This window comes from Streptopelia decaocto (assembly GCF_964273445.1).
Source record: "Streptopelia decaocto genome assembly, chromosome: Z".
NCBI classification, from domain to species: Eukaryota; Metazoa; Chordata; class Aves; order Columbiformes; family Columbidae; genus Streptopelia; species Streptopelia decaocto.
The window spans coordinates 72,455,659-72,469,955 of record NC_138657.1 but is presented as its reverse complement, the minus strand read 5'-3'; the positions used below and the strand labels follow the sequence as shown (position 1 = coordinate 72,469,955).

Genomic DNA, 14,297 nt, shown 5'->3' with positions numbered 1-14,297 from the left:
CTCTGTCCAGCCCAGTGCCACCTGGAGTCCTGTATGAAGCCCTGGAGCCCTCAGCACAGGACAGACATGGACCTGTTGGAGCGGGGCCAGAGGAGCCACAGAAATGATCCAAGGGCTGGAACAGCTTTGCTGTGAGGACAGGCTGAGAGAATTGGGGTTGTTCAGACTGGAGAAGACTCCAGGTAAACCGTCTTGAGGCCTTTCAGTACTTAAAAAGGGCCTAAAGAAAGATGGGGACAGGCATTTCAACAGGGACAGTTGCAACAGGGCAAGGGCTAATGGTTTTAAACTAAAAGACATGAGATTCTGGTTGGACATTAGGAAGGTACGAGAGTGGTGACACTCTGGCAAAGGTTTCCCAGAATGGTTGTAGATGTCCCATCCCTGGAGACATTCAAGGCCAGGCTGGACGGGGCTCTGAGCAACCTGATCTGGTTGCTCATTGTAGGGGGGGTGAACCACGTGTCCTTTGAAGGTCCCTTCCAACCCAAACTATTCTATGATTCTATGACTGCCATCTCTGCAGATGGAAGGAGTTTGGGATGAGCTATGAGAGTGGATTGCAACTGGAAAGAAGTCCTGGCCATGGTTACTGCAACATGGTTGTTTCAGAGGAACATCCCCTCTGGTGGCAGTTGCTGTGTGTTTGCAGGAGCCACATCCACAGGTGTGTGGAGAACAGCTGCATGTTCCCCAGCATTTTCCATGTCTTGAGCATGAGATGCGCTGATTCACAGGTTTCAGCGTGGGAGATAAGAGTTGTGCTATATTTCACGTGATGCTGAGAGCTGATAGCTGTTGTGTTTGGTGGGATGCTGTATTTGTACAGCTGATGGCAACTGTGTGTTTTGCAGTACGGCATCTGCAACTGGCAGCGGTGGGTGTCTGGGAGCACCAGCCGGTGTAGCTGGTTGTGGGATGGTGACTGCTGTGGAGGATGCTGCGGGGCACCAGCTGGGAGCCACAACAGGTGGGAATGCATTCTGTAGGTGGTTGTACTTTGCCAGGTTTTGTGGGATGTAGCAGAGCCTTTCTCTGCTTCTCATCTCACCTTCAGGACCTTCATCAGAATGAAGGTGGTTGTTTCCATCCTAGACCATAGTCCAGGGGCAGAGGGTTGCAGGAGGACCAGCTGTCACGGAGGCACACTAGAGTCAATTTAGGCAGGCAACAAACTCCAAACAAACTTTGTTCTAACTGGAGCTGTTTAACAGAAACCAGCTACAAACAGGGTTTATCCAAAGTTAATTCAGCACTCTGGTAACGTTATGCAACACAGGTTCGGATACTGGTTAAGAGTTCAATTACTACACAACCGACTCAAACTCAAAGCCCTCAAATCCTGACATTCTAGAGCAGGAGTGTCAAACTCATTGTCACGGGGGGCCACATCAGCCCACATCAGTTACATTTATACAGTCCTACAATTACATTCAACCCTTTGAAAGCGACTGCAAGGCTGGTGTTGACCCCAGTGAAAATGAGTTTGACAGCTCTGCTCTAGAGCGATGGTTCAAAATGGGAATCTTCCCACTCTGTGTCGAAGTGAGGACTATCGAGGTTACCCACATCACTTACCAGGTTGGCAAGGTGTCTCAGTCCCTGGGTAATGTTCCTTAGATGGCCAGTCTAAGGAGGAGAGTTTTGAACTGCAGACCCACTGCTCCAAGGAAGACCAGCTGAACTGGGGTCTCCAGTGGGCTCCATTTATACCCTAGTTCAATCTGACCTGTGGTAATTTATGGTAATAGTCCAGAACCTTCTCTCAACCAAGGTGTCTCATTGGTCAAAGGCCTTGCCTGTCAGCCAAGGGGCATGTGCATGATCATAGTGGTCCATCAGCCTAGAAGTTTCTGTTGGTTCGGGGAGGGGAAGAGTGCATCTGCCACACGAGGCATGGTCTGCATAAGCCCTGAAGATCAGACAGGAGGGTCTTTCTGCACCTGTAGGTCAGACTGAAGAAATCCAGGTTTTCAGAGATGCTACACAGTGACCAGTTCATGATTTGGGGGTCCACTGGGAGGGATCTTGGCACATGGACCAAGGGGAAGGGATGCTGGAAGAAGCTGAAAGGCAATGTGAGAAGCAAGTGGGGGAACAGCAGTCAGTGTAGGGCAGCGGGTACAGCAGTGAGCATGTTCTAGGTTTGGGAGCACGGCAGACAAAAACACACTGGCAGATGAGCCAGGGGAGTCTCAGCCACACTGTTGGGGTGAGGAAGTGCTCATGGGTGGTTCGGTGTTGCTCACGTGTGGTTTGGAGGTACCTGTGGTTGGTGAGGTGGTGCTCATGGGTGGTTCAGAGCTGCTCAAGGGTGGTTCAGTACTGCCCACGTGTGGTTCGGAGGTGCTTACAAGTAGTGAGGTGATGCTCATGGGTGTTTCTGGTGTGCTCACAGGTGGTGGGAAGGTGCGCATGGGTGGTTTGGAGGTGCTCGCAGGTGGTGAGGTGATGCTCACAGGTGGTTCCAAGGTGCTCACAAGTGGTTTGGAGGTGCTCACAGGTGGTGAGGAGGCCAGGCAGGCAGGAGCTGGAGGAGGCTGTGCACCTCCTTTGCTTGGACACGTGCTCACTAGACACCACTTGGGTAGACGTCCTAGGCTGTGCCACTGCACCGGCAGCTGCAGCCCAGGTCTGGAGGAAATGAGGGGACTGGGGAGGGGGCTGCAGCCTCCAACCACCTCCTCTGCAGCTGTGGCATCACTGTGACTTTGCAATGGCTCTTCTGTCTGCTAAGCACCTTGCTAACAGTAACTCCTGTCAATCCACTCAGGGACCCGTGGGAATTGCTCAGTGTTATAGCCCAAATCCTGCTGTTTCCTATTACTGTGTGTTACCATTTGCTGATGGCTCATATCCCCCCTGAGCACCAGGCATCTGAGGAGCCCAGTTGGACACAGCAGGGGCCACCAGCCCCAGGAGAGAGGGCGACAAATAAATAAGTGAATGCCTGGTGTTGTTAATGCAATTAAGCATGCAAGGAACTTATCAGGTGAGATGCTTTTAGTGGTAATTAATTTAATTGCCTAGATTTTAATTTAATGTTCTCTAAGAGGTTTCTTTTCCCAGCGCTGCCACCCCCAACCCCTGCCTGCATCCCCCAACTTCCCTGCTTCTGCAGGGCATGACTGATTCCCACAAGGTGCATGGGCTGCTGCAGAGGAGTGGGTTTGGGAACATCTCAGGAGCGGATGGAGATGGGTATGGGGATGAAGAAGGAGATGGGCATGGGGATGGAGGTAATGGAGATGGGTGGCTTGTGGGAGGTTTGCAGCATGGCCATGTGGTAGCATCCCCGCTGAAGCTGAGTGCACTGGGAGCCCAAACCTGGGATGTGCAGGATTTTGAACTTGTTTTGTTTCAGTTGTACAGGAAGGTAAATGAAAACAGGCCTGTGTCTGCGCTTTCCCTTCTTACTGGGGCAACAAGAAAGATGACAGCAACAGGAGTAAGTGGCTGGGGGGACAGCACAAAGAAGTGCTGGCGATCTAATTAAACAAGCGATGGTACCTGGAGCATGCCCCCCAAGTGAGGCAGGGGCACTCCCAGGCAGACAATTCTGCAGGAAGGATGTGGGGAGAGAGCAAAGAAGCGTCAAGGACCAGGAAAGGGTGTCAGCAAAGCAAGCTCATTCATGGGGGTCAGGGATAAATGGAGACCTGCCAGGAGTCAAGCTGAGTAAGACCTTGCAGAGGAAATGAAAAGAGAGGTTAGCCATATAAATCCGGAGCAAATGAGGGAAGAAGAGCTGGCCATGCAGCCACATTTCAGGGGAGATTAAAGGTAAAACTGGCAGAGCCTGATGCCGAATGAGCCCCACCGGCTCTGAGTGGCAATGATCAAAGTGAGGGCAGCACAGGCTGGCAGAGAGGAGGGAGGATAGACCTGGAGATAGCCCTCCACCGTGGAGGCACCTTCAAAGAAAATGATGCATTGAAGGCTTGGGGAGCACTTCATGCCCAGGTGAGGGCATCTCCTGTTCATTAGCAAAGCTCATTAGCAGCTGAGAGGTCAGTGGTGGTACCTGGTGCTGTGGAGAGAGGTGACATGTCTCCTGTGCTTGAGAGAAGGAAAAATCCCAGTCAGGCAGCCTGACAGTGGGGCCGCAGGGCACACTTGGATGAGGGAACAATTAAAGACATGGAGACAAATGGAAAATGGGTGAAAAATGTAAGGGGGACTTGCCAGGGATATATCACAGCAGATTAACCTGATTGCTCTCTTTGATAAGGGAACTGATTTCCTAAGCCCAGAAATGTGGTTGATGCAATCTGTCTTGACTTCAGTGAAGTATTTGCTATGATGCAACATGGGAAATTATGAGTTAAACCAGAGAAAATGTGGATTAGTATGAGAGTTGGAACACAGCTTAGGAAATGGCTAAAGGGGATCAGATTGTGCTGAAAGGGGAGCTGCTGGGAGGGATGGGGGAGCTTCAGCATCAGCCTTTGGACCACTCTCAGTGGTGTTGCCTGTAATGGCTCTGGCCCACAAGGACCAGGGACCTCTGGTGGGATGTGCCAATGGCTGTGGGAGGGATTTCTGGGGTGGGGATCTCACTCTGAGGGGGGCAGGATGCTACATAATAGTGCAAAAGGCACGAATTGCATGAAGGTGTCTCATCAATGTGCTTCAACAGGGAGGTGGGAGGACACAGGTAGCTCAGGTGATCCCTGGGGTGGGGTTTGACACCCAGGTCCACATCTTGGGTGATGTAGTTGGGAGCCTAGCAGCAGCCCACAGAGGCTGGCGGTAGCCAGGATGTTTTGTCCCCAGCAAAGGTGAGGACACAGGCACACATACAGTGGGGACAGTGTGCATCCAGGGATGGTGTGACCAACAGATGGAGAGCCCACCCTGGAGAGGAGGAAGGACCCATGGGCTTGCTTAACCTTAAGGGTCCCAGATCCAGGACATGAATCATCCCAAGCCCAAAACAGCTCAGAGGAAGGTGGCACTTCTCCAGGACTGCCTCTTCCAGGGGACTTTGAGCAGCGACGTGTTGCTCTGACCCCTTTTTTTCAGGCAGCTGAGCATGACGTGAAGCAGAGGAGAGCAACCAGGATGCTCTGTATTTGTCTCCAATGGATCACCTGCCCTACAGCCTGGAGAGCAGCAAATGCCTGAGCATGGCCAGATGAAGCAGGAGATGCAGCCAGGGCTTTTTGTATGCCAGGCATCTCTGGACTGAGCCCAGGGCTGAGTGTGGGGTGTGGGCAGGTGGGAAGGGAAGGCTCTGGGTACCACGAGCACAGTGCCAGGCTCCCAGCTTCCCAAGCTGCAGCTCTGTGTTTGGAAACGCACGGCCGGAGGGCCCAGGGATGGATGTAAGAAAGACGTTGGGAAATAATGTGCTCTTGAGGTTTGGCACACGGCTCCGTGCATTACAGAATGTTATAAAAATACTGCTAATGGGCCAGAGAGGAGTGGAAACGCGCGGCAGAAAGGCTGCCAGAAGCTGGAGAGCGCACATGGGAGCAGGGAGGCCTTGTGTGCGAAGAGGGAAGGGAAGGGAAGGAGGCAGCCAGGGCGGGTGTCCATCTGTCCTTCCGCTCCCATCCCTCTGTCCCTTTCTAACCTGCTTGTCTCCATCCTGACCCATTGGCTCTGCCCATTTGCATCTCTGCTTTCACCCTGCTGCCCAGCTTTGAGGATGCCCAAGCGCTGCCTCCATTGCTCTGCCTGCTGCCAGGTGGGCTGGGATTCAGGCAGGGATGGGTTCTGCATGGGAAAGTACAACAAAATTCCCTCCAGCAGCAAGGACATGGGTCAGGATGGAGATGGTGGCTGGTGCAGCAGTGGCACTGGGTCCTCACAACCTGATGCTAGCCCCAGTCCTGTCCCATGGGCATCGCTGCCTCCCAGGCAATGGTGGGAAAGGGACTGGCAGAAGGCGAGCGGCTCTGGGCTGTCCTCCTTTCTCCATGTCTGTCACTGCAGTGGCTGGCAAGAGAAAGGGGAAAAAACATGCGGTTTGACGGAAAACGACATGGAAAAACAACCAAATTAACAGAAAAACAAACAAAGAAAACCAGAGAGAGGGCGGGGGAAGGGGCAAAGCAACAGGAACCACATGTGAGCAGGGAGGCCAGGAGAGCCTGAGTGTGTTCTCTGGCCTGATTAGCAAGCGATCAAACATTGGCCACTAATAAATAATCAGACCTCCTTTGTCTCTGCCTTAGAAGTCCCTTTCCTCCCAGCTGGGCTCCAGCTGCAACTGGAGGGTTGGACTGCAGTTTGCATCTTTGTGGTGGTGGTGTTTCTATAACTTTTTTTCTTTTTTGCCCATCCAAAATAAAGAAGAGACAAAGAAGGTAACAACCTCTCAGTGTAAGACATGCACCTCTGGCTCCACAGGAGCAGGATGCAGCACCAGGGCAGGCATGAGCATCCCATGATATGCAGGGGCTAAACAGCACAGGAAGGCAGTGCTGACAACTGGTGCCTGCCCACCTGCTTCTGTAGGTTGGTTTCATGGGAAAATCTGTAGAAGGGCATTGCCAACACTCCAGCTTGGGAAAACAGCAATTTGGCTGTTTCTGGCAGCCGGTGGTGAGGATGCCTGTGCCTCAGAGCAGGGTGCCATTGGTCAGGTCAGTGCTCCTGCTGCTGGCGCGGATGCTGATGGAGCTCGGGGTCAGCGCGTGCAGATATTTCCCTGCTCGTGTCCAGCGATCTGTGACGCAGAGTTTGGTTTGCTTTTTGTTGTTGTGGTGGTGTTTTTTGTTTTTTTAAAAAAGCCCTTTTGATGGATTTTTTCCCCCATGAACTTATCCAATCCCTTCCCACGGCCGTGTAAACTGAGGCTATTTTGAGAGCAGCAAGTTAAACATGACTGCAACCGTTCCCTGGCACTGGGGCCAGTTGGCAGGGAGCAGCACCCACCCCTGCAATTCATCCCTCTCACTCTCCCAATGTCCTCCTGTCCCTCAGGCACAGCCCCGTGCAAGGTCAGCCTCAAGGCTGTGCCCGGGCTATGCGTTAACATTAACCTGGACCAAACCTATGGCAGGGATGGAGCTAATAAATTTAAGCATGTGGCTGCTGATGTTCCAGCATCAGAAGGTGCACCCCAAAGCTGTTTGGTATATTGCTAGAGATGCGGTTGATTTTTCTGTACGTGGCTGGGTAGGTGCAATGGCCTTGGGGGACTTCACAGCCAAGCGTCACCCCCTGGTTCCTGAGAGCCATGGAAAGGGAGTGCTATAGACAAGGTCAACCAGTTTGCAGGATTTTGTCGTTCATCAAAATTCGTCTTTATTTTGTGAGGCATGCAGGCTCTCCAATTGCTGCCTTTCCATGTTGAGCTGTTTGTTCACGGCTGGGAAAACTCAACAGTCAAACTTTGCTGCGTGTGCCCAGATTTTGGGTCTTGGCCTGGCTGGTAGCTGGAAAGGCATGCTGGGTAACAAAATGCAAATTGCCATCCCAGCTTTTTAAGGAGAAAGAAAAAAAAACACCAACCTAAACCAAAACCAACCACCCAAAAACCTCACCGCACTCCCAAATGCAATTATTCCTAATTGAATGAGGAGCCGAACTAGAAAAACAAACACATTTGCAGGCAGCAGGCGACCTTTCTGCCCCGTCTGGCAGGATGCACGCCCCGTGTCACAGGAGGAAGGGCTGTATGAAGTGGTGCCCCATGGCCCATGTGTGCATGCTCTTGCACGCTCTTGCACGCTCGTACCCGTGTGAGCACACACCCGCGCCCCGTTGCGTTCCTCCCGTCCTTCCCCTCGCCGGGCTGGGCAGCCTGCCCAGCTGCAGCATAGCAGAGTGATGCTTCTTTGGCTCACTGTGTAAAATATTATAATCTGGGGCAGTCGGTGTCAGAAACAATAAAAATATCCTCTCTCCTATCCTTGTGGCCCCCCCTTCGAGTGGGGAGCTGGGGGCGCCAGGGAGCGCGTGGCGGTGGGGCGAGCGGAGCGGCACGTGGCATTTATTAGGTGCTGCAGCATGGGAACGCAGCTCCTGCGGCTCTGCCCTGGCCTTGCTGATTCTCTGGCTTGCAGAGCCTCAGGGAAGAGCATGTCTGGGAGGTGGCCAATGTGTGCAGGGTCCCATGTCCTGCTGCGGGTCCCCACCAGCACCTGAAGGGACTTGGCCCCATGCTTGACCCCACCGACTGATGAACCTATGCCAGGCTGGGAGCTACAGAGAGCTCATATCTTCGCCCTTTACCTGGGTCATGGCAGCAACATCGCGTGGTATGAGGGCACCAAGAAGCAGAGAAGGTGGCCACCCCTTGGCCAACCTGCTCCTCAGGGTGGGGGTGGAAGAGTCATGGTGTTGCCAGTGACCAGCCAGAGCCAGGAATGGAGCACCCATCAGTGAGAGGGTGCTCCCAAATGCAAGGACACCCTTGGTGAGCCCCCAGCAAAGTCCTGAACTTTGGACCTGGATGTGAAATTAAGCCAAAGGCTCCCTGTGCATCCCTTCCTGCAGTGGGGCTGGGGACGAGATCGTGGGATGGGGCAGGGGAGCAGCCTGGCTTTTCTCCGCGACCTGTCCCAGCAGCTGCCGGACTGGAGGAGGAGAGGAAAAAGTGCTTTGAGGCTTGTCAGCTTGACTGGGAAACCCTCCCAAGTGCTTGCCTAGCACAAATGCCGAAGGCTGCATGCCATACCAACGTCCAGTGTCTCAGGCAGATGGCAACACAGCCTCCTCCTGCTCTCCTGAGGTTTGTTTATCCTTCTTAACATGACAAAAACAGCTCCCTAATTAAAGAAGCCCAAGTCCAGTCTAAACAGCTTCCCACAGCCCCTGCTTCCCAGTGATGGGAATTAGGGCTGCCCTGGGGCTATGAGGACAAAGCCGCCTGGGCCACAGTCTGGGACCTTTCGTGCCAGGAGAAGCACAGGGGACACATGCTGGAGGGGACACACGCTGGTGGCACGGCACTCTGTTTGCACTGGCCTCCGCGCCAGGAAGGATTTTGTCTCAGCTGCTCATAAGTGCCTCTTGTCAAAATATTTGGCGTGAGCTTCCTGCCACCCACCATTGGTGGGTCCTCAGCTTCAAATGCACTGGGAAGGGAGGGACCGGCTGGGATGTGGCCACCTCCTGTCACCTCAGCCATGGGGCAGAGAGCAAAGGGGCTGATGCTCCATGTGTGGATGCTGCTTTTCCTTCTCCACTTAAAGAAAATCACAGTCTGCTTCCTAAATGGTGCTGGAAAAAGAAACCCCATCAGTATCACCAGCACAGCGTATAGCTCTTGCCTGTCACCGGCCACATGTGCCCATGTCTGAAGGGACCCAGGCCAGGTAGTCACCCCAGGGACAGAAGACCCCACAGTGGGGATCCTCTGTGACCCCATCTCTCCCACCTGGAAGGAGAGGAGATGGCAGGCAGCAACAAATCCTCGTCTTTTTGCAGCTTCCAGTGCTTCTCCGTCCCTCTTTGAAATTACCAGTGGTGGCCCAGGCAGGAGGTGAAGTCCCGGCTGGGTCGGGGCAGGATCCAGTGTACTTCAGTGTGAAAGACATTGTCATTAGCTATGGTTTCCCAAGCCAGTATGTCTGCTGTGAATAATTTAGCAGAGTAAATGTGTGCTAACAGCAGGTCAGGGTGGGAAGGAGAGTCTTGGTGCTGGAAAGCAGGGAAGGGCACTGGGAATAAAGTGAGATTATTTTCCTCCTGTTAGCAGGACAGAGTGTTGACTCCCCCCAGAAAAGGAGTCAGAGGGTTCCCATGCCCGATGGATCCCTTCTCTCCCCAGTCCCCTCCCAAGCTGTCAGCATCGGTACCAGAGGCAACTGCAGGACAATTTCCAGTTGCTCTTGCTTCAAGCACTTTAATGCTGTTTAAACAATTATGCAGTTGATAAATTTTGACAAGAAGAGATAGAAATAGCCTGGGAGAGCCACGCAGTAGAAATGCGCTAAACAGATGTCCCTTTTCTCCCCCCTCCTCTGCTCCCTGGGGGTCTTTATCATTTGCTGCCAACTAAACAAGACATTGTTTGCTTGAGTTGGGATGGTGGGGAGGGGGAGAAAAATGCCTTATTAAAATGGTTTATGATATGGTCCCTAGGGTGACGGCTGCTTGTTTTCTCTCCAGGACAGCTTTCTCTGCACCGACAGGAGCGGTGCACGGCCTGCCGACCGCAGATATGGCTGAGGGGCTGTTCATCCCTGTCCCCACTGTTTCACTGGCTACCAGACTGGGCAGCCTGACTGCCAGGGACACAGGGGCGGGAGAGGGGCATGGGCTGATTTCCAAAAGCAAGTGAGCAATGATAACCTGCTGCGCCAAGCAGCATGGGGAAATTTGGTCTCGCTCTGGGGACATGAAGAGTCAGAGGCCAGCAGTGCCTGTGCAGAACCTCATGCAGTGGGGACCAGGGGTGGCTGCCTGGTGCTGCGGTTTGTCCCAACTGAGAAATGTGGAGGACAGAGTGGCCATGCAGCCAGGGCTGGATGAGAGTCAGGTCCACCAAGGAAGCTTGATGTTCTGCGTGGCTGAGCTTGGATGTGTAGGGAGAGGAGGTGAATGCTGCTGTCCATCTCTGGAGGCCAGATAACTTGGTCCATGTCAGGAAACCATGGGGAAGTTAGGAGCCAAACCTGAAACTGTAATGCTGTGTTTCCACTGATGTTGGGCTGCCCTGTTCTGAGTGCCCCCGACCCTTGATGTTTTGCCTTGCCACAGCTTTACAGAGTGTGCAGCTTTGTCCTGAGCACACTCCAATTCAGTGCATGTTCCACAAGGAGCAGCTTCGTGTGGGGTGTCAGGGAAGAAAGCAGAGGGCTGCGAGCAGCTCTTTGCCTTTCGGCTTCTTTCAGGTTGCTCTGCAGCCTGTGTTGGTCCAAGCCAACAGGCTGGAGCCAGGAAGCTGTGAAATGTGTGTATGGTGAATGGGCTGACATTCATCATCTGTTGTTTTTGGAGTTGACATGGTGCCATTCACTTTTTTGGGGAATCAGTGCTGTGCTTAATCCAGCCTCTGATGGTGGTGGACATGCTGATGGCATGTCCCACAGGTCCCAGTACACACCTATCCTGGAGAAATACCCAAGGCAGTTTGTGCTCCCGAAGCCATACCTGTGGTGAAGGGAGAGCCCAAAGTGTCAGGCACCGCACAGGCATTTGAGCACAGAGGGGAGCGTACTGGGCAGAAAGGTGCCCATGCAGGTGTCGGTCCAGGATGGAATAACCTGCCTGTGTGTACCTGAGCACCCCTGCCTGCACAGTTATGTGGCTCCATGGCCCAGTGGGCAGCTCTGTTGCTTGAAAGACAGTGTGCAATGGGTTTGGATGTGCCTGTGCCTGCTTTGCAAAGAGAGGATTCCAGCATGAAGGATCTCTGGCCGTTTTGGGCATGTTTCTGGCTGTGTTTTCCTAATGCATAGTCCTTCATTGCAGAGTTTGTCTCAGCTATCTGTGTTTGGACCCAAGCTGCTTCCCCTTCCCTCCATGTCTGACTTTCCTGAGTCACCAGCCAGGTGCAGGTGCTCTCTGCAGATGCTCTTTGGCCTCATCAGCGTCTTCGTCCTCTTCCTTGAGCCCACTCAAAACCCAGGGACGTGGACTCTGTTGCTGCACTGAGGACACAGGGCAGCCCCTGACACCTCCCATTCCCCTCCTTGGCAGGGAAAAGAGCCCCAGCTCAGTGGGAAGCCAAGGGGTCATAGCATAAATGAAAAGTCAGGAGGGGAAACTGAGGCACAGATTGGGAAGCAATTTCCCAAAGCCACACAACTGGGCTTAGAAACCAGACTGGTGATTCATAGCCCTCCTCACCCTACCTGGCTTCCCAGGTCAGGGATGCTGTGTTGGTCCCCCCCACCTCAAGGCTCCCACCACCACAGTGCACCCCAGGGGAGCAGCACGCTCCAGTCACACAGGACTGGGTGGCTCTGCATCACACCACGGAGCAGTACGGCTCATGGACAGCCAGCCTGGAGGTATCACCTGTGGGCAATCTCCACACATGCTCCTCTTTCTGCCACAGCCTCCATCATCCAGCCCTTCCTCCATCCCTCCTCCTCCTTCTGCTGCCCAGCCAAACAAGCAGGACCTGGCTGAGCTTGGCTGGCCAGTATGTAGGCTTATTTCTGCTTCTTTATGCTCTCTGCAGCAACTCCTGGTCTTCAGCAGGGAGACAGCCACAAATCTTGGGGAGGGGACAGTTCCCATACCTACAGTTGACCTGCCACATTGGACATTGGTGGTGAAATAAGGTCCCAGATCAGATCCCTGCATTCCTCCTGGAGAACAGAGTGTGAGAGCTGGTCCTGTGGCCAGGCTTGCTTTTCACATTTATGCAAAGCAAGTGAGAAAACGCTGCTGGCTTGGGGGCTGTGCTAGAGCACAGGGCAGCTCCTTGCTGCAAGTGCTGCTGGTGACACGTGGCTTTTGCAAACCAGGCTTCCCTTGCTGGAGCAGTGTCAGCACACCAACAACACTCACATCGCCTCTGGAGACTCAGGAGGGGAAACACCACTCACTTTTAACCTGCCAAGGCAGCATTGGTGGGTGTAATTTTTGCCATAGCAGAGCAGCACTGCACTAGCACTAGTGTGGGGGCTGCTGTGTCAGCCTGCGGAGGTTGCTGAGGGTTTTGTTCGGAAGTGAAAAAGAGTGGTGGGCTTTTTCACAGGCATTAAAAAGCTCACAAAGCTGCCGTGACACATCATCAGTGAAGGCATCATTTTGGCGCATTCCCTTCCCTCACTTTCCCATATCCTGGCAACTGGTGGATCAGAGCAAACCTTGGGGATGATTCTCACTTGGGGCAAACAGAGCAACTGCCTGGGGCTGTCATCTGTGCGAGGTCTGTGCTGCCATGTACTTCCCGGGCTTAATTATGATGAAAAAAAGCAGAACTGTAGAAAGCACAGAAGGTGCCTCCTGCGTGAGGGTGCCAGGATGGAGACAGCCCAAACTGTGAGTTTGTTTTGGGACAGGCAGACCAAAAAGACCATTCTTGGGCCTTTGTAGTCAAGATTGAGCCAACTATGCTAAATACTGTGTATTTCTGATGAGGAGGCAATTTTACCTCTTTGCAGATCAGTCCCGGGCTGTTATGGGAGGTTTAATGTGAGAAAGACCTTGGAAAACCAGAGAAAGTGCAAAAGGATGCAAAGGGAGCAGGGGAGAATGCCATAAGGAGAAAGACTTAAAATAATCTGTTCAGTGGCTTCAGAAGGAGCTGGAAAGGTGCCCTGACTCCCGTTGGTAATTACCTCCAAGCGGTGAAGATACTGGGTACTAAACCAGCAAGCAAAGCCATAACTAGAGCCAATGACTGGAAGCTAAGTACAGCCATGTTCAAATTAGAAATGAGGCTCATATTTTTAATAGAAAAAATGATTAAGCATCGGAACAAACTGCCAAAAGCGGTGGCAGTTCCTCTGTCGCTTGTTATCTGCAGAGCAAGGCTGGCTGCCTCACTGAAAGATGATTCAGTCAAACATGAGTTATTGGGCTCAATAGCGGGGTGACAGGGGGATGTAATGGCCTGTGCAACCCAGGAGGTCAGGTGAGATGAACTAATTATCTCTTGTGGCCTTCAAGTTGGTGAGTTAAGGAAGGTGCATATCCCTGTCTTGCAGATTTAGCTTTGCAGTGGCTGTTTCTTTCATCAGATAACGTGACTTGAGTGGTGCGGAGCAGGGCTGTGGAAACCAACCTGCAGCACGGCAGGCTGTGGGGTGTTCGAAGGACGCTGCTTATCACGGCTTAGGATGGGACCGAGACTGTGCCACTCATCCCCTGCATCTTCTGAGATACCTGATGCTCATATCTGGCCTGAAAGACAGTGGGAGAATGAAGTTTATAAGGAGGGAGGTGGGGAAGGGCAGAGCTGCCCTCTCTGGGTCTAAACTGAGTTAGTCCAACCATGTGCTAGGATGCTGAGGGATGGTGATGGGGACAGTGGTGGGTTCCCAAATGTCTCGGCCAGCCACGCTGCCTGCAGCACCGAGCTGCTCCAGGCCGTGCATGGAAGTTAAATGAAGTGCTGGGGGCAGCTGCGATTAATCGCCTTGCAGCAAGGTGGCTGGGTAGTGGAGGGTTGGCAGCAGTCCTACTGAGCTCAGGAGAAGCACAGGTCCTCACCCCATTCCACCCCGGCCACCAGATGCCTTGTCTTTTTGTGCACCCTGCTCCTGGCCAGGCTGCGGAGAAGAGCCGAGCAGCAGCTGGGTGCTGCGGTGTCTGCAAGGCACGGGGAAGGCAGAAGTGGAAAATGGACTGAAATGGGATGAGATGGCTCAGGGTCTGAGAAAGGAAAGGGGAAAGGGAGAAAAAACTCACGTGAGACGTTGGCCCAAAGGAGAGGAAGC

The 14,297-nt window shown here is 53.1% G+C and overlaps 1 protein-coding gene across 2 annotated transcripts in view; it reads left to right on the top strand.

Moving 5' to 3' along the window:
- The window catches only part of CNTFR (ciliary neurotrophic factor receptor), a gene marked incomplete at its 3' end in the record, with an annotated part of 212,776 nt that overhangs the window by 153,331 nt on the left and 45,148 nt on the right, over positions 1–14,297 (top strand). The window lies entirely within an intron of this gene.